The sequence below is a fragment of the Cynocephalus volans genome, chromosome 6, assembly GCF_027409185.1.
Source record: "Cynocephalus volans isolate mCynVol1 chromosome 6, mCynVol1.pri, whole genome shotgun sequence".
NCBI lineage: Eukaryota > Metazoa > Chordata > Mammalia > Dermoptera > Cynocephalidae > Cynocephalus > Cynocephalus volans.
Window position 1 is genome coordinate 81,305,905 of NC_084465.1, and position 25,447 is coordinate 81,331,351.

General features: G+C 36.1%; 1 non-coding gene across 1 annotated transcript; it reads right to left on the reverse strand.

Annotated features, from left to right (window-relative positions):
* Positions 1 to 15,973: 15,973 nt before the first annotated feature.
* LOC134381434 (U1 spliceosomal RNA) lies at positions 15,974 to 16,137 on the reverse strand. Its single transcript, XR_010024016.1, has one exon. It is a non-coding gene; the product is annotated as a U1 spliceosomal RNA (small nuclear RNA).
* Between the last annotated feature and the right edge of the window lie 9,310 nt (positions 16,138 to 25,447).

Sequence of the window (25,447 nt, forward strand, 5' to 3'; positions counted from 1 at the left end):
CTCAGTGTGGTTTTGATTTGCATTTCCCAGATGCTGAGTGATATTGAGCACTTTTTCATGTGTCTGTTGGCAATTCATATATTTTCCTTTGAGAAATGTCTGTTCAGCTCCTTTGCCCAGTTTTTAATTGGGTTATTTGTTTTTTTGTTGTAAAGTTGAGTTCTTTGTATATTCTGGATATTAATCCTTTGTCAGATGTATATTTAGCAAATATTTTCTCCCATTCTATTGGTTGTTTTTTTAGTCTGTTGATTGTTTCTTTTGCTGTGCAGAAGCTTTTAAGTTTGATTTAATCACATTTGTTTATTTTACCTTTAGTTGCCTGTGCTTTTGGGGTTCTATTCATGAATTCTGTACTCCCTCCTATTTCCTGGAGTGTTTCCCCTATGTTTTCTTCAAGGAGTTTTATTGTTTCAGGGTGTATATTTAATTCTTTAATCCATCTTGAGTTGATTTTTGTATATGGTGAAAGATATGGGTCTAGTTTCATTCTCCTACAAATGAGTATCCAGTTTTCCCAGCACTATTTGCTGAAGAGGCAGTCTCTTCCCCAGTATGTAGACTTGCTGCCTTTGTCAAAGATCAGATGGCTGTAGGCATATGGATTAATTTCTGGGTTCTCTATTCTGTTCCATTGATCCATGTGTCTGTTTTTATGCCAGTACAATGCTGTTCTGGTTCCTATAGCTTTGTAATATAGTTTAAAGTCAGGTAGTGTTGTGCCGCCAGCTTTTTTTTTTTTTTTTTTGCTCAGGATTGCTTTGGCTATACGTGGTCTTTTGTTGTTCCATATAAATGTCTGGATAGCTTTTTCCATCTCAGAGAAAAATGTCATTGGAATTTTAATGGGGATTGCATTGAATTTGAAGATCACTTTGGGTAATATGGACATTTTCATAATGTTAATTCTTTAAATCCAAGAGCACAGAATATCTTTCATCTTCTTATGTCCTCTTTAATTTCTCTCAACAGTGGTTTGTAGTTCTCTTTGTAGAGATTTTTTACATCCTCGGTCAGCTTTATTCCTAAATATTTAATTTTTTTAGTGGCTATTGTAAATGGGCTAGCTTTTATTTCTTTTTCAGCATGTTCACTGTTGGAGAATAGAAATGTTACTGATTTTTTGTGTGTTGATTTTGTACCCTGCAACTTTGCTGAAATAGTTTATCAACTCTAGGAGTTTTTTTATAGAAGCTTTAGACTGTTCAATATATAGGATCATATCACCTGCAAAAAGGGACAGCTTGACTTCATCCTTTCCAATCTGGATGCCCTTTATTTCCTTTTCTTCTCTGATTGCTCTGGCTAGTACTTCCAACACTATGTTGAATAGAAGTGATGAGAGTGGGCATCCTTCTCTAGTTCCTGTTTTTTAAGGGAAAAACTTTCCACTTTTCCCTGTTCAGGATGCTATTGGCAGTGGGCTTATCATATATGGCTTTAATTATGCTGAGATACTTTCTGTCTATGCCTAACTTGTAGAGAGTCTTTTTCATGAAAGGATGTTGAATTTTGTCAAATGCTTTTTCAGCATCAACAGAGAGGATCATGTGGTTTTTGCCTTTGTTTTTATTAACGTGGTGTATCACATTTATTGATTTGCATATGTTGAACCAACCTTGCATCCCTAGGATGAATCCCACCTGATCATGGTGTATACTTTTCTGTATGTGTTGCTGTATTCTGTTAGCTAGTATTTTATTGAGGATTTTTGTATCTATATTCATCAAGGATATCGGCCTGTAGTTTTCTATTTTTGATGCATCTTTGTCTGATTTTGGTATCAGGTTGATGTTTGCCTCATTGAATGAGTTTGGGAGAATGGCCTCTGTTTCAATCTTTTGGAACAGTTTGTAGAGAATTGGTATCAGTTCCTCTTTGAAGATTTGGTATAACTCTGCAGTGAACCCATCCAGTCCTGAACTTTTCTTTGTTGGGAGCCTTCTCATAACAGCTTCAATCTCTTTTATTGTAATTGGTCTGTTCAGATTTTCTATATCTTCTTGCCTCAGTTTTGGTAATTTGTATGCATCCAGAAATTTATTGATTTCCTCCAGATTTTCAAATTTGTTGGCATATAGATGTTTATAGTAGTCTCCAATGATTCCTTGTATTTCTGAGGTGTCAGTTGTAATATCACCTTTTGGGTTTCTAATTTTTGTTACTTGCAACTTCTCTCTTGTCTTAGTTAGTCTTGCTAAAGTTTTGTCAATTTTATTAATCTTTTCAAAGAACCAAGTGTTTGTTTCATTGATCTTTTGTATTGTTTTTTGTGTTCCTATTTCATTTAGTTCTGCTCTGATCTTAATTATGTCTTTCCATCTACTAACTTTAGGTTTGGATTGTTCTTGTTTTTCTAGATGTTTAAGGTGAAGTGGTAGTTATTTATTTGCCATCTTTCCATTCTTCTGAAGTAAGCATTTAATGCAATAAATTTCCCCCTTAAAACTGCTTTTGCAGTATCCCACAGGTTTTGGTATGATGTGTCATTATTTTCATTAGTTTCAAGAAATTTTTTGATTTCCTGTCTAATTTCTTCTTGAACCCATATGTCATTAAGTAGAATGTTGTTTAATTTCCATGAGTTTGTATAGTTTTCAGAGTTTTGTTTATTATTGATTTCTAATTTTAATCCATTGTGATTAGAAAAAATACATGCAGTAATTCCAATTTTTTTGAATTTGTTAAGACTTGCTTTGTGACCTAACATGTGGTCTATCCTGGAGAATGTTCCATTTGCTGATGAGAAGAATGAATATTCTGAGGTTGTTGGGTGGAATGGTCTGTAGATATCTGCAAAGTCCAACTGGTCTAAAGTATTGTTTAGATCTTGTGTTTCTCTGTTGATTTTTTGCCTAGATGATCTGTCCAATGATGAGAGTGGGGTGTTCAGGTCCCCCGCTATTATGGTGTTAGTGTCTATTTCTTTTTTTAGATCTAATAATGTTTGCTTTGTAAATCTGGCTGCTCCAACATTAGGTTCATATATATTTATGACTGTTATGTCTTCTTGATGGATAGATCCTTTTATCATTATATATTGGCCATCTTTATCTCTATTAATGGTTTTTGCTTTAAAGTCTGTTTTATCTGATATAAGAATAACTACTCCAGCTCGTTTTTCATTTCTACTTGCATGATATATCTTTTTCCCATCCTTTCACTCTTAGTCTATGTGTGTCTTTACAGGTCAAGTGAGTGTCTTGGAGACAGCATATTGTTAGGTCCATCTTTTTAATCCAGTCAGTCAGTCTGTATCTTTTGAATGGGGAATTTAGTCCCTTTACATTCAGAGTTATTATTGAAAAGTGTTGATTTACTCCTAGCATTATACTAATTTTTGTTTAGATGTCTTAAGTATCTTTTGTTCCTTTCTTTCAAATTTTCTGTTTGCCTTCTGTATTTGTTGGTTTCTTGGAGTGATAGATAAACTATTTTTTCTCTCTTTTGTTAGCATTTTTGTTTTGTTGGTAGGTATTGTTCTTTCTTGTGTATTCATGGTAGTGATGGTTGTTTTTGTGGTATCATACCCAGTACTTCCTTGAGAATTTCTTGTAGGGTTGGTCGTGTGGTAGTGAATCCCATAGTTTTTGTTTGTCTGAGAAATATACTGTTTGTCCTTCATTTCAGAAGGATAGCCTTGCTGGGTAAAGTATTCTTGGCTGGCAATTTTTGTCCTTTAGTGTTTTGAATATATCATCCCATTCTTTTCTGGCTTTTAGAGTTTCTGATGAAAGGCCTGATGTTATTCTGATTGGGGCTGTCTTATAAGTGACTTGCTGCTTCTCTCTTCCAGCTTTTAAGATTCTCTTTTTGTCTTTGATTTTTGCCAGTTTGATTATCACATGTCTTGGAGAGGACCTTTTTGGGTTGAATGTGTGTGGTGATCATTGGGCTTCCTGAATCTGGGGATCTGTGACTTTCCCTATACCTGGGAAGTTTTCTGCTATTAGCTCATTGAGTATGTTTTCAATGCCATTTCCTTTTTACTCTCCTTCTGGAATACCCATGATTTGTATATTTGTGCACTTAAGGTTGTCAGTTGTCGCTCTTAAATTTTCTTCAATTTTTTTGATTCTTTTTTTCTTTTTTCTGGTCTGCCTATGATAATTAAAACAGCCTGTCTTCAAGGTCAGAAATTCTCTCTTCTGCTTGTTCAAGTCTGCTGGTTAAACTCTCTGTTGTATTTTTTATTTCATTGAAAGAATCCTTCAGTTCCACAAGCTCAGTTACATTCTTTTTCAAGGCATTGATTTCTTTGTACATTTCTTCTTTCAGATCCTTTATGGTTTTTCTCATTTCATTGTGTTGTTTCACTGAGTTTTCTTGAATCTCATTTAGTTTCCTTAGAATAGTTACTCTAAATTCCCTGTCTGTCATTTCAAAGACTTCCTGTTCTGTAGGATCCAGCACTTGTAAGTTATTGATCTCCGTTGGTGGTGATGCACTTTCTTGATTTTTCATATTTCTGGTTTCTTTCCTTTGGTGTTTTGTCATTGTGGGCAGGGGTTTCACAGTTCACTTGTTTCACCCTGATGTCTGGCTTGGATGCTGAAGGGTCTGCTGCTTCTGGACAACAGAAACTAGCCTGGACTGGAAGTCCCACCCCACCTGCCTTACTGGCTGGTTGAGTGGCCTGGGAGTCTAGAGCTTCTCAAGTTGCTCAGGGAGATGGATGGCCTGTGCCGGAAGTCCCGCCCTGCCTGCATTCACCAGCTTGTCTGGCTTGGGGCTTGGGAACCCAGAGCCTCTCAGGTCACTCACAGAGACAGATGGCCTGTACTGGAAGTCCTACCCCGCCTGCATTCACCAGCTTGTCTGACTCGGGGCTTAGGATCCCAGAACCTCTCAGTTTGCTCATGGGCATGTGGGCCCAAAAGCTCTAAAGTTTCTCTACAAAATGGGGAGCAACCTTAACTGGGGTCCTGCAGTGGGCGGCTCCTGTCTGTTCCTGCACAAATTTTGGGTCCTCTGTCACTGCTCCTCAAAAGTTGCAAATTGCTCGCTTTGTGGGAGAGAGCAACACCAGGAACTGACTACTCTGCCGTCTTGACCCCTCCCCTCATGTATCCATTTCTTTTGTTGCTTCACACATAAGAGTTTGAGTTGCAGGAAATCCATAAGGAGACACTTCTATATTCAATGCTAAATACATAAAAGTAAAGTAAAATACCAAAAAAGTTTCTCACTGTTATTTTTCTTCAGTCCTATTTCTTAGCAAAATTTTAGTCACTAAAAGATGGCAGTATATCTGATATAAACCCCATACTCTTGGTTCATTGTCACACTTTGTCTCGTACAGTTTTTTAGAAGATTATTAGAGTGTGAAAAAGGTTCTGATAGAGCTCATAATATGAAGAAATGAAAGTCAGATCTTAATCACACAACAGCAAAGGAGCAGAAAACGCTTTTGGAGATTTTGCTTTTGCTTCCTTTTCTAGCTAAAATATAAGTTTTATGGAAATTACAATTTTCGTAAATGTGATACAATAACCTCTCAATCATTTGCGCTAATAAAAGAGAAAATGGATTTGAAAAATCCAAAATGGTGAATAATCTAAAACTTGTTAAACTATAAACTATAAATTCAAATTTGAGTGTGTCTGATACCAGATATCCACCTGAATATAGTTATTAAGTATATTGTTTTAGATGAATCATAATGATGTCATGGCAACTCTCTAGGTAATTAACAGTAACGTCAAATTATTATTTCTTAACTAACCTTTTCTTCATAGGAATAATGAAAACCATCTTTAGTGATATGCTGGAACTGATTTGGACTGGCTCACAAGGGCAATTGTTAAAATTTTTGGAACTTTGCTAGATGATTTTTCAATACAGCCATTATTAAAAATCTAAGTATATAAACATATAACTAAATAAGTTATATGTAAAACAAAGGTATTAAATACTCAAAAATCCTCACTTCCTAGTTATTTTACTACTTTTTACTATTATACATGTTTTTGTGGTTATTTATGTCTATTTTATGGTGAGAATAGTATGGAATGGTGTGCTAGTACACATCTCTTCCCAACTCTTTTCAGTGATGTCCTGTTGAAAACTTAAAACCAGCAGCAGCAGGAGTAATTACACCACAGGAATTGGCACATACTACAAATAAAGGCTTGAATTATTGTTTTGTTTATTTTCTAGGTTAAAAAAGTGATCAAGAAAATGTTAATAATGCATAGTAAATTTAAAAGGTACCATAACTAGCTATTACATTGTGAATAACACAGAAAATTAAGGAACTGTCCTTCAAGTATTCAAAAACTATTATCCAATTCTTCAAAGAAGTTGTTTGCACCATTGACAAATGAGTGCTGTTCTGACATCTTGTTAACGAAAAAGAAAATATCAGCCAACACTCGTGTTTGTTGAACACTTTTTGTCCTTAACCATAGTTTAGTGAGGATACAGAGTTCAGCAAAACTCAGCAAATGCATTAGAAGAGAATTAATTGGCTGTCTGGAAATAATAAAAATAATGAATATTTTATTATTTTTAATAAATTGTGTGCTACTTGTTCTATATATTACTAAAACGTGTTTAAAAATTTATATGCACATATATAAATACATAAATATTTTTTTCTCAGACACCTGATTTGCCAGCACAGCACTGACAGTATCTAACCTTCTTTACCCAGCCTCAGTTTATCCGTTGTTTGCCAGCATATTCCCCTCTCCTTCACTCTCAGATTTGATTGGTTATGACTTGAAATAGTTCTCAGCTATAGGATGAGAAAGCTAATTCCTTGCCATCCTCTCTATTGTCTTAGATTCCTGATGTAGGAACCCATGGGTGTTGGTTAGAGTGTTTAAGGTGTTCCATCCTTTCTTCTAGTTACAGACTCTGCCTCCCTTACCTTCCTGCCATAGAGGTGGCCATGGAATTCAGACTTGGCTAATTTGAGGAACAGTGATTAGTGCATTGGCAAGTGACCTAAACAGAGATTCAATCATCTGTGTTTGATGTGTAGATGCTCAGGAAAACTGTTTTTCCTGGATTTGCTAAGCTAGATTTGCTGGCAAGTATATTCTCTACCATGGAAAGAAGTTATCTCTGCAGCAGGAGAAAATATGATTACCATGCCAGGAGAAGTAAAGACTAGCAAAACTGAGCAGCAGATAGAGCACGTCCTGTTGATTTTGAGTCTCCAGATCTAGTTCTTCCTATAGGCATGACTTCCCATGGCCATTGAGTTATTTCAATATCTTCCCAACTGTATGAACCAATATGTTTATCTTTGCCTGAAGATAATATGACTTGGCATTCTCTTATTTGCGACATCAGAGTCCTAACTAATACAAAATCCCTATGCAGTTTATGGGCAAGCTTCAGTGGATCTGCAAACTTCCTGAAATTGTGTGCGAGATTGGTGTGTGTGCATTTAAGGGCATCTCCTCCCGCCCCACCACCCCCACCCCCAATAAGGTTCATGGCATTCCTCAGATTCCCCAAAATACCTAAAACCCCTTAAAAGCTAACTAAAGTTAATGTGAATCAAAATAAGTTAAATAAAGCTTTCTGTGTCAGAATTTGCTCAGCAAAACCACACAAACCCAGTGGTAGCTGCATTCACCTAAGTATAAATTTGAGTCTGTCTTTGCCTGTTGTTTTTAACCTAGATTTCAAGGCTTCCTAAGAGTTTTAAATCCCAAAGGCACTCAATTTTCAATTAATTTCTTCCTTGTTACTTTCTTTACATACCAGCCTATTTGTATGTGTGTGATATTATTAGCATATTTCTCAAAAGAGACTAAAATGGAAAGCACTTGTTATTCACTTAACTTATGAAATTTCAAGGACAATGAACATCTAATAAGAAGCCAGTATCTGTATTCTATCAAAACTTTAAAAAATGGCTTTTATCTATCTTTAGAAATAACTTCCAAGAAAATACTTATAATATCAGATATTAAATTTAAATTGACAACTATTTCTCAGATATTTTAAGATTACTTTCAAAAAGACTTCTGGGATAGGAGGCAAGTGAAATTAAGTTACAGGGTGGGAAGAATCTTTATTGGGGGCAAATTAAAACTGGACTCAATATGAATGAGAAAACAGCAATATATAAGAAACCTATCTTGTTCTCTGTGTGATGTTAGCTATCAAGTGGAAAATAATTGCACTTGGTGAAAAGCAAAATAAAATGTTCCCAAAACTATGCATTCAATACCTTTACTTCAGAAAAAGCTAAAGCAATTTCAGAGGATGATTTTTGCCTAAAAAAGTAATTTATTGCTTGGATAAGCATGACACAGAAGGCTGTGCAGGTCCCAGTTACCAACTGAAGCAATATTTTGTGAGTCTTTGTAAGGGTTTTGGTTGATTGTACCTATTACACTAAAAAGAAATAATTTAAATTTCCCTTAAAATATAATGCATGCAATAAAGTAATAAAGTGATTTTTTAAAGATAAATTTGGTTTGAAAATTAAAGTGTGGCATATTTATGTTTATAAAAATTAAAAACACTTTCTTATCAGAGCCAATAGACATTATAGATATCCCATCAAGGCTGAAGTGAATAAACAGTGCTTAAGGCTTAAACATGCATATAACTAGACTAAAATATTAGGTCAGTGGGTATGTCTAGTAATGAGAGGTTAGGTGCTAATGCTATGAAACTAACTGAACCATTTTAAGAAAAAATTTACTACATTGAAACTAGTACTATTAGTTGAAGTTTAGTGTTGCTTCTCTAAAACATATAAACCAATAAGTTACCAGTTGAGAATAATCAATTTTTACACAGAAAGAAATTCTACCCTCAGTTCTAAGGCTGCAGTAGTTTATACAGTATCTATTTAATGGGTAATTGGGCTAGTCTGACCTTTAAAGCTAGCTCAGATTCTTGGAATCTATAATTGTCTTCAAATACACCATGTATGTTATTGGCTATTACATTAATTAAACATATATACAGATAGGGTGATAAATAAGCATGATACAGAAAGCTAAGAAGGCCCTGCTCACCAAATTGAAGCAATACTTTGCCATCCTTTACATAAGTGTGTGGGTGGGGTGGGGGGGTCACTAAAAGAAACGTTTGTGTACAATAAGATTAAGGAATTGGCCCCTGGATGCTCCTGGTGACAGAACTCAGACTTTTACAATAGTTAATTATAACAGAAGTGCAAATTGACATGGCTTTAGGTGTTCAGCTCCAAGAAGAAAATGTTGGATCAAAGAAAACTGGTTTGAGATAAGAAATATGTGACCCATTCTTTCTTATTATCTACTTGTTCAAATTATTTATTTCTTCCATAAGATGCCTTACCCTGACATCCAAGGTAGTAACTTGTCACAAACTAAACAATATACCGTAAAACTGAGCTTGGCCCCTATTTAAGTTGTTATCCTATGTGACAGGCAAATGGAGTTTAAAAAGCCAAGATAAATAATCAACAGATCTATGTGGCAACTCACACCAAAGATTTTATAAATACTAACAAGTATAGGAAACACCACACACTCACTCATAGATAACACTAGTAAAGAGTTAGAATGTTTTCACCTTTAAATTGCCAGAGAGAAAATTACAAGCAGACAATATGCACGGTTCATTGATATGCTTAATACTCTTACCCCATGAAGTATTAAAAAAACTGTCAAAAAGAAATAATGAACAGTATTCCAAATGTTTAGGCAGTTAATATTACATAGAAGAGTAATGATCTAACACTATTTTCTACTTCATGCATGCTACTTAGGTATCTGCATAACCTTTTCCCCCCAGCACATAAAAAGCTGAAGATAAATAGCAAAAAACAATCAGGGCTGCTGCTAATATTGCTGTTTCCAGAAGAAGGGCAAATCTACTGGGTTACTTCTACCGATTTCTCATTCACAAGCTTATGTTCATGTGAAATAACAGCCTACCCAAATTAATAACTTTCATTTCTGAAAAGATCCTGTGCCCTCAATCCCTGTTCCTATTTTATTTTAATGAATTAGGCTCAGTAGGCTAGAAAAAAATCTTAAAACTATCTTTATTAATCTCTTCTGAAACATAGCATCTAGAATTTGTCCTAAGCATCCTCCTTCATGCTTTCACTTCCCATATCTTATTCTGACCCCTCTACCTTTTCTGCTTTATACGTAATTCCTTTTTTTTTTTTTTTTTTTAAAAAAAAAAGATGACCAGTAAGGGGATCTTAACCCTTGACTTGGTGTTGTCAGCACCAAGCTCTCCCAGTGAGCCAACCGGCCATCCCTATATGGGATCCGAACCCGTGGCCTTGGCGTCATCAGAACCACACTCACCCGAGTGAGCCACGGGCCGGCCCTTTGTATGTAATTCCTAAACGAAGGCACTCAAAGGAGCAGAGAAAGAGCTTGCAAGCAGGAGAATGAAATCTAAATGCTGCACGAGTTCAAGCTGAAGTACAAAGGAAGCCAAAAGTTTGCCCCAATATGTCCAATCTTAAAAATTCTACAGCCCATTTTAGGTTAAAAATTTCATCTCTTTTTTTTTCCAAAATTCCACCCCCACCTTCAACCCTAAACATTAGGACCAGCTTTTCTACTATCCTCCAAATTCGAAAGCAGCTGAGAAATTAAAAAGAACAGAAGTCAATAGACACTGAGAGGAAAAATACGGGTCTCAAAGTTGGTTGTGGGTAGGCACAAAACATTTGTAATGTTAGTGTAAACCCTTTAACAAAAGAGAATTCCTTTGATTTCAAAAACTTTTATTTGCATAACTTTGTTTGATAGACAACTGATTGGCCTTTGATCATAAAATGATTATGAAAACACCAGGAATAATTATGAGAATACCAGGACTGGCCTTTGATCATAAAACAATTATAAAAACACAAAATGAGTTAGAATGCTTGCCATAATTGATACAGCCACAATTTGAAAATAACACATGGTGCAGGGAGCAGGTAGTGCAAAAAATTTAGAATTTCTGTAGGATGTCATAATTTTTTAGGCATTGACTATTGATGAAAGCCAATTTTGAATTACTTTAAAAAGCAGAAATTAATAGTCTTGTAAGATGTAATTTTATAAAACTTAAGAGTAAATTTTTAGTTAACTCTCTAGAGAAAGACAACTTTGGGCAAAGATACTAGTGATGAAACACTTTCTATACTGTAACAACTATATTGCATGCAATTATTACCTTTTAGGACTTTCTCCTCTACTAAAGTGAGCTCCTTGAAGTAACAAAGTCTGTCTTGTATCCACAGATTCTACGCAAAATGTGACTCAATAAATGTCTGTGCAATAGATTAATTTACTTATTTATACCTTATATTATTAAGAAACATATTCTAAAGTGAGAGTTTACATTAGAATCACTTCGTAAGCTTTTTATAAAACAAATGTTCAGGCTCCACTCCACATATAGACTTACATATGTTTGCTTTACAAATTGTCATACATTTTCACGACATGATGAGTAGCAAATAGAGACTCACTGGAAATCTCCTCACTAAAGTCATGGAAAAGGCAAGGTTGCCAATTTACTCCACTACTATTAACCTTAGACCAGAGGTATTAGCCTGTGTAATCATATAAGAGAGAATAAAGGAAGTACAAGAATTGTAAAAAAAAAAAAAAAAGAGTAAAACTATATCTAATAACATATGATATGTTGATATACCTAGAATACAGGAGATAATTAATACTAAGACTAATACAAATAAGAAAAAAACATTTAATAAGGTAGCAGATATTAACATATAAAGATCAATAGCTTTCACCAATAGAAACAATCAGCACTTAAAATATATAACTGGAGAAAAATGCTTATAATAAGAACATAAATAAAATATTTACAAAAAATGTGCTAAATCTATGTAAGAAAATGTTTAAATACTTTTATATACAGAAAGTAGACCTGAAGTAATGGAAAGGCTTTCCTTGTTTTTTGAAAGGAAAACTTAATATCGTAAAGATGTAAATTGCCTCTAAGTTAATATGTAAACTTAATGTGATTTCAATAAAAATACCCTGAAGTTGTTGTTACTGTTTGATTAAGATAGGTTAATTCTAAAGTTCATACAAGAAAAATAAACATGCAAGAATAGGTAGAGGGACTCTAAATAAAGAAAATTTAATGAGTAGGGACTAGTCTTACATGATGTAAAGCATGCAATAAATCCTCTATATTTAAAAAAGTAGGGTGTGGATACATGAATAGAGACTAATTGAACAGAATACAAAGTCCAGAAACAGATCCAAGTATGTACAGAATTTAAGCAAATGGTAAAGGTGGCAGTTTAAATCACTGGGAAAATGATAAACTTTTTAAAAAATTGAATTTGAATGTCAGAATTTTAGAAAAAGACAAAATTAGATCCATACTTTATCCATACAAAAGAGAAATCTCCCAATGCATCAGGTATCTAAATGCAAAATATTACATCAGATTAGTAAGTACTTGAGAAAAGTGTGGGTGTATCCCTTTAAAAACATGGGTGTAGGGAAAACCTTTCTAACTATGACTCAAAATCTAGAAGCGTTAATAGAAAATACCTTACTTCATAACCAAGGAATCTCTATCCAATGGAAGGTTTAGCCTATCCTCATCAGGGCAGGCAAAATCAGCCAGACGTGTCTGGGATGAGTCCTGTAACTACAGGATCAGTAACCTAGAGCATCTGCGAGATCTGGGCAAAACTGTGCCCATCAAGTGCAGCCTATCTCTACCCCTTACAGTGTTGCTCACTTCATTCAACTGGGATTCTGCCTTTGTTTTCCTATCTGGTATACCAAAGAAACTGAGACCTCTAGTCCACTAACACCCAGAGACCCTGCATAGAATTTACTACAATCTTTCTACCAAAAGGCCACATCCTATTCCCCAGTTCCCCATACTATTAATCATTGACCGAGGACCTGTTGAGAAATAATGAGCCAGAACCAGACTGCCATCAAATTAGCTTCTTCCAGTATTTAATCTTCCCTAATATACCCTTGTATTGCCTGTTATCTCTATAACTACTCACAACTGGCTCACCTCAAAAAATGACTCCTATTAGAACCAAGCCCAGGGCTTCTTTCAGCTTTGCCTTTTGAACTACTGGCTTGGCTTCCTCGGTATCTTACCCTTAGGTGGAGTCACTCTTCTCAGTAACCCCCTTCCCTTGCAATCTTGTCTTTCTTCTTTTCTATGTGTAGTTCTTTTTCCTAGAAATAGCTGAACCCATGTCATCTAACCCTTGGATTAATCACCAAATTGCTTTTCATTATGCTGTGGTAGACATCATAGTGCTCACCTATATCATTTCTCTTTGGAAACTTGACGCATTATACTTCTCTGCCCACCTTTTAGTTAGGTGGCACTGTCTTAGGTCAAGTTCCCCAGATGCAGTCTCTGAGACAAGAATGTGTAAGCAGAGGATGTATTAAGAAAATGTTCTCAAGGAAGATTCGTAAGAAAGCAATAGAATCAAAACAGCATGAAATAAAGCCAAGCAAGATATCTCAAGAAATATTGATAAGCTCAGCCAAAAGTCCCACAGGCTTTAGCATGGTCCCACAGGAGAATTCTGAGCAGAAGCAGTTCCTGAGAGTTGTCCCACCCTGAGGCACGGGAGTTGAGCTAGTATTCCTGCAAAAGACAGTCATTACCTGCAGCCACTTGAGGGTCTGTGTCATGCACTTCTGGCTCACTGTGCAAAGGGGCTCCCGTAGCCCAAAGGCAGGCCGTTGAAGGAGAGTCACAGATGCTGGCCGTTGAATGCATGCAGACTAGGGATTTAAGGAAATTTAAATCTGTTTCCATTGTCATGTAAGTAGGCCAATGATTCTGGATGGGGATTACTGTCACAGGGAATTTCATTTCCAGTGTGCACTCCTCCAGCATTTTTTTCTCCTTCGTTGGCAACCTAGAAGTCTACCTGCTTCAGACAATGCAGCATGACAAGATGGTGGAGTCTTGTCAGCCTGCATCCTTAAGTTATTGGGACAGAGCCTCCTGCTGACCTGTGTTGGATATTTATATTAAGTGAGAAATAAACTTAGCCTGTATTTGTCATTATGGCACATTCTCTCCTATCCTGACTAATACATATACCATTTAAGCATTCTTCATTCAAAAATATTGTTGAGCAAATATCGTGTGTAAGGAATCATGCTAGAGAATATAAAGACAAAGAAAAAATGTTCCTTTTCTTCAGTTTTCCTAGTTAGTGCCATGCTAGAGATATGCTGTGGGATCCAGGGTGCTATGGGAACAATGACTAGGAGACTCTAAATAAGACAGAAAGGCCAGGCAATATGTAATATGTAAAGCATAAAGCATGAGTAGACATTAACTAGAAAAATAAGGGGGCTGGAGAAGGAAGGTCATCTCAGGCAGCCAGAACATGATCTGCAAATTTCAGTTTCATGAAAGCATAGGATACACTGATGATTCACTACATACAAATTACTATGTTAATATTTTGTTTCTTGTAGATTGACCTATCGAATTGAACCACAGACTAGTTAGTTGGCAGGAAGTCAATTCAAATGATGAGGTAGTTCATGACCTAAGGCAAATTATTGTTTTACTTCCGTGTCCCACTTATCTACTCTGAAAGATGAGAGTACTGACCTGCTTCATAGAGATGTTTAATTAAAACTCGAAGTAGCTCTGAAAATACTAAGCCCTCTCAAACATGAAGAACTAGTACAACTTCCCTGGGAGCTGTGCTGACAACATGGTTTTTAAGTTTTTAGACTGGAATAAATCTAAAGAAGAAAATAATTATTGGTTCCTTTCCAATAGTATCAGAGGACTTTCTACTGATATGTTTTTAATAATCTCAAGCTAAAGAAAATGTCAAAGGTATGATCATTCTGTGACAACATTGAAACACTTCACAGCAGATAAGAAAATTTTTTAAATTACCATCACTGGAAGGGGCTTCCAGGGAAGAAGTATTCAGATGAACCATTTTATCCTTTTAATTTTAAATGCAGAGTTAATGATGATAATGATGATGACAGCTAACATCTAATGGGCAAATACTATGTTCTGGAACTGGTCTAAGTACTTTTCCAGGTATTATCTTTTAAAATTCTCTAGACAACCTTAGGCAATAGGTTTATTACTATTCCTGTCTTACTGATAAGAAAATGCAGACACAGAGAGTTTAATAATGTGGCCAGGGCCACTCGGCAGCTCATAGGTCTAGCAATATTCCTGAGTACTCATGTGGCTCTGAACTCTGTCTCTCTGTACCTTTCTTGCCACTCACAATTTCCTTGTAGATCTCATGACAGAACAGTATCTTTAAGGTTTCGCCATACTCGGGGCAAAACTTGTTTGTGTGACCAGATTAATACAAAGAGTTATTTTAGAAGGCAAACTGTATACAAAAATTAACCTGAATTCAGCTTTTTTCTGAACATTTTATTGACAGTACTCAGTTGATCCAATTATTTCCCAATCCAGCTTCTTTCAAGATTGTGGGAGATTTCAGATTTTTTTTCTCAGGAACAATTGTGGATATGCCTTTTTTGTGCACAACTGCTCCTGAAACTTCTGTCCACCTTTGATGTCACTTATTAGAATTGAGACAAAACTAAAAACCCTGCCATAGGTCCATTTTACTGACCAGACAAGTCCCAGGTTTCTTCTTTGCCCATGCTGGAATCTAACAGTAAACAGTGAAACATGCTAATATAATTCCCTATATTTTCCGTTTTCTAAACACCTATAACATGCAACTCCTATAGCATATTTTCAGTGTTCTCAAGTGAATTAGTGTATGGAAATGATCTGATATTGATTAAGCAATATTGATATTGCTTAATATTTCCCCTTATAGGATTTATTCTGAAAGCCCCTTTCAATCTATAGCATCGAAGAAAAGCAAATACAGATCAAAATTCAAATAAATTACAACTGGTTGCATGTGAGCAGCATAATCTATTAGATCAATCTGAAAAGATGTAATTATGAAAGCAGAGTAGTGTCCACTTCTCAAGTAGGCATTTTCTGGTTTTTTTTCCCCCATGGGAAAGCATGAACGCGGTCCCCCACTACCACGAATTATGCAGTTGAGTTTCCCACCTTTGTGGCAATCGCTAGGGTCAGCACATCTGGAGTGCAAGAGATAAGCCTCACCCAGGAAAAACCAACTTTCTGATCATGGTATCTCCCCTTCCAGATAAGTATGTCCTATTATTTTTATTTGCATGGAATATTAGACTTTTAATACGTAGACCCACTTATAGAACAGTAATGAAAACAATAGTTAATATTTATTGAGTCTAGCACTGTGATAAGCATTTGATTTGCATGATCTCATCTAATAACCTCCAAAAATCTATGACCTATATTATATATATGTATATACTCTATATACTAATTATACCCTAATTGATAGATGACAGAATCCATGTGTATATTTGCCTTACTTTCCTATTATATAGACTAACCAGCTGTCTCATTGATATGATTTTATGAGGACTATGGAATTTCTTCTGTCACCTTGCATTGACATACAGTTTTCCTACAGAAAATCTCTTTTGGAATTTACTTATTAATCAAAAGAATTAGCCTGACATTTAGCACTTTGACAAGAGTCAAACAATACCAGGATGAACAATGAGGAGAGATTAGAGAAGGAAAGATAGGGCTGGGGGCTCAGGATCTTTATCAGTTCAAATAGCAGCCAGCCAAAAGTCACATAATTGGGAATAGAAAGGAACAAAAAAGAAAAAGAGACTTAACTGTGGATTAGAATCATAACATTGGCTAAAGACAGATAGCCATTTCCTCTTTATACAAGAGAAACTTGAGCGGTCAATAATCACACAAAGTCACACAGCTGGTAGACTGGAATCACATCCCCGTCTGTCTGATTCCAAATCCTTCCTACCATTTTTCTATTATTCAGCAGTGTTGCCCGGTTCCATGGTGTTTTTTCATTGCAATAGTCTGAAGTGAGCTGACTTTCCCAAACTCTTCTCAAAGCAAACTAAATCTACGTTCTTTCATATCTCTTGCCATTCATGGCTAGTGTGGAATGGATGTAGTTGAAAGAAAAGTTAAGAGAAATGCTGAGGCATGGAAGCAATATATAGCCTAGTGACTTATGTCTATGAACTTGCAGTCTAACTCTGGAGTTCAAATTTCAGCACTATCACTTACTGTGTTCCTTTGGGAAAGTAACTTACATTCTTTGTGCACAGGCTTCCATATCTGAGGAATGGGACAATAATAATACCTATCTCATGGAGCTTTTCAAAAAGATGAAGTAATAACTACTGCAAAGCACGTAGCATAATTACTTTCACGGGGAGAGTTCAAGTCATGTTGTAAGATATTCCAACGTAGATGGAAAGACACTGATGTTATGATTGGACATGGTAGGAGAAACCAAGAGGACAATGAAGATTGAAATCCTCTAAAATGGACAAAAATGGCTTAGTGAGGCAGGAAGAGAGAAGATGCATAGATACTTGGTAAGCTGATTGAACAAATAAGGTGCAAATGTCAAATAATGAGAAGTAAAAGTAGTTGAACAATACAGATATTTCTAGGGAATGAGGAGGAAGCCTAACTTGACTCCTTTTTGACAGATTACAGAAGCAGAGGAAGGCAAGAGCTTCGCAGAGAAAGGTGTAAGAGATGCAGACACCTGGGCAGAGTTTAGAAGAGATGGAAACGGACAGGATTAAACACAATTTGCCCTAAGGGGACTGGGCCATGGAGGTCACAAAGTGAACAATGGAAACAAGGGGAAAGGAATGTTGAAAGAGAATTTTATGAAAGAAAATGAGAATGATAAATTTGTCCTGGGAAAGTGGGTGGGAGAATAGGAATCAGGAAATATTGAAATAGGAGAAAGAAGTAGGACGTTATATGAGGCAGAAAAGAGTCAACATCCTATTTTCCATGCACCAAGAGACAAAGATAAACCAGGTCCATGGCCAGGGTTGAAAAATAAGGGCAGTTATGCGACAAACACACAACATAGAATTTTGCAGGTGAAGAGTTAGAAATAGCTCCCTCATAAACACTCATCTCATAGACGCTCTCTGCCTGACCCAGAAAAGCCAAACTCAACCGTGACTCACACACGCAGAGTTAAAACTCGATCTGTGCTGCACCAGTGGTTAGATGTCGAAATCCTTTTCACACTTGTAGCTAGGTGCAAATTTGTGGTGGGAATGAGCTGTTCACAATTTATTAAGCTGTCTGGGCTTTATTTTGTCTGTCCCATAATTTCAAGGGTTCTGACAAGGTCTGGTTTTAGAGTAACCTAGTTAAAGAAGTGAAATATCAGCTTTCCATTTCTTAGAACAATGAACTGTCATAGTTAAATTTTAATACTTCACCCAGATTGTGACAGTGATCCTAGCATCCAGTAGCCTCTGACTTCCATTGTGGATATAAGAGAAACATAGATTATGATTGGAGGGATGGGCTGAATATATTTTTGTTGCAGGAATTTAAAAGACAATCCAAATAATCTGATCTTTCGTTTCTGGAGCATTTGCATATGTTAATATATTAAATATATTTTCCCAAAGATTGTTTTTATAAATATAGCAGTAAATAATAACATTGTATTTTACTTCTAGTAGTCCTCTATTTTCCTCACGAAAAAAATTGTTTTTTTTTTTGCAGAACTTTCAAATCTATAGATACATGTACTCTATAGAGAAAAGAATAAATGAACTCTACACTAAAGGACCTCTATGTACATGTTAAAAATGTGAGACATTTAAAGATCTCTAACTGATAGGATCGTTTTTATATTGTATACTGAACTAAATTCAAATCTCAACTCTAGGTGGCAGTTTACTCCATCACTTATGTTCTAACAAGCAGCAGATTCATTCACAGTTTTTCCGTGAATGCATAATTTTGTGTAAAAATTAGTCCCTGGCTCTCAGTACTTGTTAAAAATAGATTTGATTTTAGGAATAAAATCATGGCTCGAGATGTAGGTTTTCCATGTATCTTGTTATTCTCAGTTCCACTAAGTTGATAAGATAATACAAAAATGAATAGATAAAGATAAACTTTTTTTTGAAGAATACAATCCTCTTAAATCATGGCAATAGTTCTGTGTCAAGATTGTGTTTCTATAATGCAGAATAGAATTTATTATGGATAATTTTCCATGAATGCCCTAATTTTCAGCAATATCAAAGATATCTAAGACACTGAATTTTCTGAGATTGTTTAAGGTATTGATTTAATTGAAGGAAAACTGTCTTGTAAAAAAGAAAAATGACTCATATACGTGTTTCTTTGCATCTCACTGATGGAAATAGCCAGAGCTAGAGTTTAATTAGGTCATCAAGGACCAAAATACTCAGGCTACCCCATTAAAACAATGCCTCTCCCCACTTCTTAACCCAAACACATCTGTATGGGGTGTTTTGTCTTGCTTTATATTTGTAAGGGCCCCAACAAGAGGATATGCAGAATAACTCCCAGGCACATATCACACAAAAAAACTTGGTACACTTCATGTTTTTTTCAGTTTTTAGACCTAGCAGGAGAAAAATATATAAAAGATTTAAACTTTATCCTAAAATTAAGTTTTCTTTAAAATGGGGATAACAGAACCTACAGAACCTACATAACCTCCATATTGTTGCAAACATGAAATAAGATTATGTTTGTACTCAGCAGCTAGCACCTGGCGTTCTGCATATTAGTTATTCTTTTTCTTACTATGCTTATTTTTATTAATAAAGGTGTCAACCAGAATCTCTAAGAGACTGGTCAATGTGACAAAATCATGAAGAGCTTTTATTTATGGAATTGCATGCCTTTGGCTCCCCTGGGCCTATCCCTGTCTCCATATTCTCCTATGTGTAAAAGAAACATAGGAAAAAACCATATGGTATGGGCTTGGGGGGTGAGGATATTAGTCACTGGAGTGTGAAAATTTACCATTTCCAAAATGTGTATAATTGTTTATAAAAATGAATGGAAAATTATATTTGGCAAAACTTGGAATGGTTTCTGCATTTCTCCTTGATGTATATGTGTGTGTGTGTGTTATATGCATGTGTATGTATATGCATATTATATAGGTATATAATATGAGTGGATGGAGAGAGGTAAACATTTTAATGTCATCACCATCTACTGTTGCTCGGATGGATTTGTCACCCCTCTTCCCTGGGTGATGGAGACACAAAGGATTACTCAAAGCCCATCTCTTCTGAGCAGCAAGAAGCCCCAAAGTGGTTAACTTCCCTGGGAACGCTCAAGCAAGAGCCAACCCTTCCATTTGGGAAATTAACACCGAATTGGGGTTCTCTTCCTCCATTTATTTTCCAGACCAGGAAGTTACAGGAAGAGAACAAAGGTGGAGTTATAGTTTAACAATATAGGCTGGTAACTTTCAGTGAAACAAGCCAGATGACATTCCAGTAGACAATTAAGTGGTCTTATCAACACAAGCTTGATCTTAGCAAACATTCCTTCTTATAGCAATTTCTCAGTATGTTTACATAACAATCAGTAACTAGTCTGTCTTTGAGCCAGCAACCTACTGTGCCACAATTCTTATCTTGCAACAGAGACTTATACCCTGAGGAAAATTTCCTGTCTTTGCAAGGTCAATGTTTGAAACTGCAAGACTTTAGAAAACCAGGCCCTGTGAAGTACATATGCTTTATAGTATATTCCACAATCTACACTCTCATTTTATTGAATGATATTCTTCAGGGTTTATGTAGAAATCAAAGGGACCAATCTTAATAATAGAATGTAATCTCTTCTTTCACTCAAGTTCAATTTCTTAATTGTTCACATAAATATGTCTAAATAAAAATATCCTCTATCTAACAAAAGAATCGATCACCTATGGCAGAACTTCCTAACTGGCATGCCACAAAGGGAATAGGTAGTAGGTATGCTGATATATTAATCTTTGCAGGCCTCAGGGCTCCTAGATTGGGCCTGGATCAGTTGCGCATGGGCCGGTTGCCCTCAGTGGTTAATGGCCTTGTCTGTTTAACCCAGGATGCTGTACAAATACTATTACTTCTATTGGTACTCTCATGTGGAAAAGGTTGGAAAGAACTATCATAGCATCACTAGGTATTGTCATTATCAAGGTCTGAATATGTTCCATAATTATATGATCTCTCAATAATCTTCCCAAAGAAAAGTATTGATCATATACAAAAGCTTTTGCTGGCTCCCCATTACCTGTTGAGCAAAGCCCAAACTTCTTCTGGTTCTATTTACGTTCATTTACTATCTGGCTCCAGGCTGCCTTCCAGGTCTATCTCCCACCAATATCCTTTCACATCCCATATAGGACTGCACTTTTCCCACCTCATTTTCACATGCCCAAATTCTACACGGTTCAAATGCAACTATCTTTATGCAGCCTTCTTGATTCTTCCAACCAGAACTAATCTCTCCCTTTCTTAAGAAACCTCAGCATTGTATTTGTCTCTCTCTATGGCCATTCCATGTTCTAGAAGCATCTTATATCTTGGTGTTAACTAGGATTAAGCTCAGCTACATGTAACTGAAAATTACCAAATTATCCAAAGTAATAATAGCTTAACAAATAATTTTTTTCTCTTTCACATAAATGAAGTCCAGAAGGAGGCAGCTGAGAGCTTTTTCAGTGCTCTGTGGTGTCACCAACCTATGTTCTTCTATCAGCTGCTCTTCCGTCGTTGGAACATGGCTCCAACCTCATGGTCCGAGATAGTTGTTCAAGCTGGGGCCATTATATCTGCAGTCTAACCAGCACGAAGGAAAAAAGGAGGAAGAAGAACATCACCTTTGCACTTTAAGGACCCATTATAAAAGTTTTGTACAACACTTTCACTTATATGACATTAGCCAGGGTTGAATCACATGTCCATATCTAGCAACCAAGGCAGCTGAAAAATGCAGCCTCCATTCCACATGGCCACATGCCTCGTTAAAAAATATAGGAGTTATAGTACTAGGGGATAAAGAGAGGGTGATGTAGGTACAACTATTCATCTCTATTCCATTTACCTATGAGAAGAATAAAATTTTTGAAAGACAGATTCATATTTGATTTAACTTTATAATCCTAGAAACAGGAAAAGTGCCTTATATATGTTAATATTTAATAAATGAATACATGAATAAGAGTAAGGCAAGAGGTTATTAGCCCTTTGCCCTTTTATTGACCCCATCGCTTCAAGTGACATGAATGTTGTGCTTGAATATATCTGGGGCTGATTTTATTTTATTGTGCCCATGTGACTACAGGACATTGAGAACCAAAGTGATGTTTAAACGCAGATGGTCTCTCATTTATGATGATTCGATGGTTTGACTTATTTTTCAACTTTATGGATTACATGAAAGTGACACTGTTCAGTAGAAACCATACTTTGAATTTTGATTTTGATCTTTTTCTGGGCTAGCAATAAGCAGTAGGATACTGTCTCATGATGCTGGGCAGCGGCAGTGGGCCACAGCTCCCAGTCACATGCTCATAAAGGTAAACAACTGATACTCTGTAGTGCACTGTGTGGCCAGATGATTTGGCCCAACGGTAGGCCAATGTATGTGTTCTGAGCACTTTTAAGGTAGGCTAGGCTAAGCCATGATGTTCAGCAGGTTAGGTGTATTAAGTGCATTTTTGACTTACTGATATCTTCAACTTATGATGGGTTATTGAGTATAACCCCATTGTAAGCTGAGAAACATCTATGTAGGGAAATGGAAAGAGATCACTCCAAATATTTTGAGTAACGGGAATCTGAAAATCATATATATTAGACGTTTGTTAACACCAAATCTAAATGTCATTATTGGCAAGCTTATTGTCATTGTCCCGCTCCAACTAACTGTATGGCAGATTTGAAATGTAAAAATCTGCCCCTTGCTGGTTTTTGTAAGCACTGGGATTGTCAAATGTAAATTAAAACAAGAAGAGATGTGGATCACTCTCTTTTTTATTTAATCTCTGGGTCCAGTGACAGATTGTGTCACTTTGTCACTGATAGCTATTTGGATTTGAGGAAGCTTTCCAAAATATACTCCTCCATTCCCCACTCTCACCAGTGAAAGATGTTGGCTTTGGAGGAGTTAAGATATATCCCTTTAAAGGTCCCACATGCACTATAACTTATAATTTGATTTCTCTAGCTCCATCTTAGATTGAGATTTGGGTGGAAGACTGTCCAATTTACTTCCACACTATTGGGAAGGAAGGCCTTTCGTTAGGGCAAGAATAGGAAGTAGAAGGAAGTGAGCACTACATTCTGTGGGAATTTAAAAATAAATGGTATCTCTGTCTCTTACATTCTCTCAACAATGGCTGCAGTCTCCTAATTTTCTTCCTTTTATGTGCCTATCATCACAGAGCAAACATTATAATTAAAACTAAGATTTTAAAAATCTTTTTATAATATTTTAATTACAAAAGTAATACATGACTACATGCTTATGCATAAGAACAGACACACTGACCAATGGAACAGAATAGAGAACCCAGAAATCAACCCACATACTTACAGAAAACTGATATTCACCAAAGGCGCCAAGAACAGACATTGGGAAAAGACTGCCTCTTCAATAAATGGTGCTGGGAAAACTGGAAACCCATAGGCAGAAGAATGAAACTAGACCCATACCTCTTGCCATATACCAAAATCAACTCAGGATGTATTAAAGACTTAAATATAAGACCTGAAACTATAAAACTTCTTAAAGAAAACACAGGAGAAACACCTCAGGAAGTAGGACTGGGCAAAGACTTTATGAGTATGACCCCCAAAACACAGCCAACAAAAGGAAAAATAAACAAATGGGACTATATCAAACTGAAAAGCTTCTGCACAGCAAAAGAAACAATTAACAAAGAAAAAAGACAACCTACTGAGTGGGAGAAAATATTTGCTAGCTGTACATCCGACAAAGGATTAATATCCAGAATGTACAAAAAACTCAAACAACTTCACAGTAAAAAAACAAGACACCTGATTTAAAAATGGGCAAAGGAGCTGAATAGGCATTTCTCAAAGGAAGATATATGAATGGTCAAGAGACACATGAAAAAGTGCTCAACATCACCAGCATCACTCAGCATCAGGGAAATGCAAATCAAAACCACACTAAGATACCATCTCACCCCAGTTACACTGGCAATTATCAAAAAGATAGAAAAGAACAGGTGCTGGTGAGGATGCAGAGAAAGGGGAACCCTCCTACACTGTTGGTGGGACTGTAAATTGGTGCAGCCATTATGGAAAATGGTATGGAGTTTCCTCAAATAACTACAGATTACACTGCCATATGATCCAGCAATTCCACTGCTGGGTATATACCCAAAGGAAATCATGTCAAAGGGATACCTGCACTCCGTGTTTATCGCAGCTCTATTTACAATAGCCAAGAGTTGGAGCCAACCTAAATGTTCATTGTCAGATGACTGGATAAGGAAAATGTGGTAAATATACACTATGGAATACTACTCTTCCATTAAAAAAATGAAATTCCACCATTTGCAGCAACATGGGTGAACTTATAGAAAATTATACTAAATGAAATAAGCCAGGCACAGAAAGAGAAATATTGCATTTCCTCACTAAGTGGGAGCTAAAAAAAATAAAAGAAAGGAAGAAAGAAAAATAGAACAGTCAAAATAATACATTGAACTTTCAAAGGTAGAGAACAGAACCAAGGCCACCAGAGGTGGGAAAGGAGAAGAAGGGGGATGAGGGAGGAATTGTTTAAAGGCTGTGAAAAACAGTTAAATTGTATAATATTAAATATACTAATTATCCTGATTTGAGTACCACATATTGCACACAGGTATTGATATTCAACTCTGTACTCCACAGATATGTACAATCAACTATGTTTCAATAAGAAGAAAAACAAAAAAGTAATAAAACTAAAATTTTGTTAAGTTTTGATGAAGTTCAGAAGCTTAATCTTCTATGTACTGACTGGAAGAGTCAGAGTTGAATTCACCTATTCATTCAGCAAATGTCTGTTGAGTGGTGATAATACAACTAACACCAATGTCTAAAATGAATGCAAAGATGAATCCCATGTCAGATTGCCTCTAGGAAGATGACAAGCTAACCACACAAAATAAGTATAAGAGGTATTGATTGTCATTAGGTTCAGACATGAGTAACATGGAAACTCAAAATAGCAATGGCTTAAAGAAGATATTTCTCTTCCATTTTAGGAAGTTTAGAGGTGGTGAGCCATGGTGACAGGGTTTCTCTGCCATGTCTAGTCATGTCTGGCTTTAATTTCAAGGATCCTTCATGGTTCCACGTTTTTTGGGGTTCCAGGCTTAAAGATCAGTCAGCAGAAAAGGAGAAGGGGAAGGTGATCACTATAGCCTCTTGTTAGTTTCCCAGTGCTGCTGCAACAAAGTGCCACAAATTTGGTGGCTTAAAACAATGGAAATTTATTCTCTTACAGTTTTGGAGGCCAGAAATCTGAATCAAGGTGTGGACAGTCAGTTGAGGTATGGACAGAGCTGTGTCTC